This window comes from Octodon degus, unplaced genomic scaffold (assembly GCF_000260255.1).
Source record: "Octodon degus isolate 3935 unplaced genomic scaffold, OctDeg1.0 scaffold00035, whole genome shotgun sequence".
Lineage (NCBI taxonomy): Eukaryota > Metazoa > Chordata > Mammalia > Rodentia > Octodontidae > Octodon > Octodon degus.
This window is the reverse complement of record NW_004524611.1, coordinates 9,036,442-9,036,673: the sequence shown is the minus strand read 5'-3', so window position 1 is coordinate 9,036,673 and position 232 is coordinate 9,036,442.

Below are 232 nucleotides of genomic sequence, written 5' to 3'. Positions count from 1 at the left end.
GAATGATTTTGGAAATACTGCTTCCTTCCAATTTCTTGAAAGAGTTCCAGCATTAGTGCATCAGTTTTCTCTAAATTTCTCCTAGAATTCAACAGTGAATATGTCAGGGCCTGGGATTTTATTTTATTTTTTGTTTTTCAAGATGTCTATAATAAAATGAAATTCTAATTTTCCAAAATGTTTTGAGAATGAACAAAACAGGAAAAAAATTCTATTGTCCTCTTATTTTTTT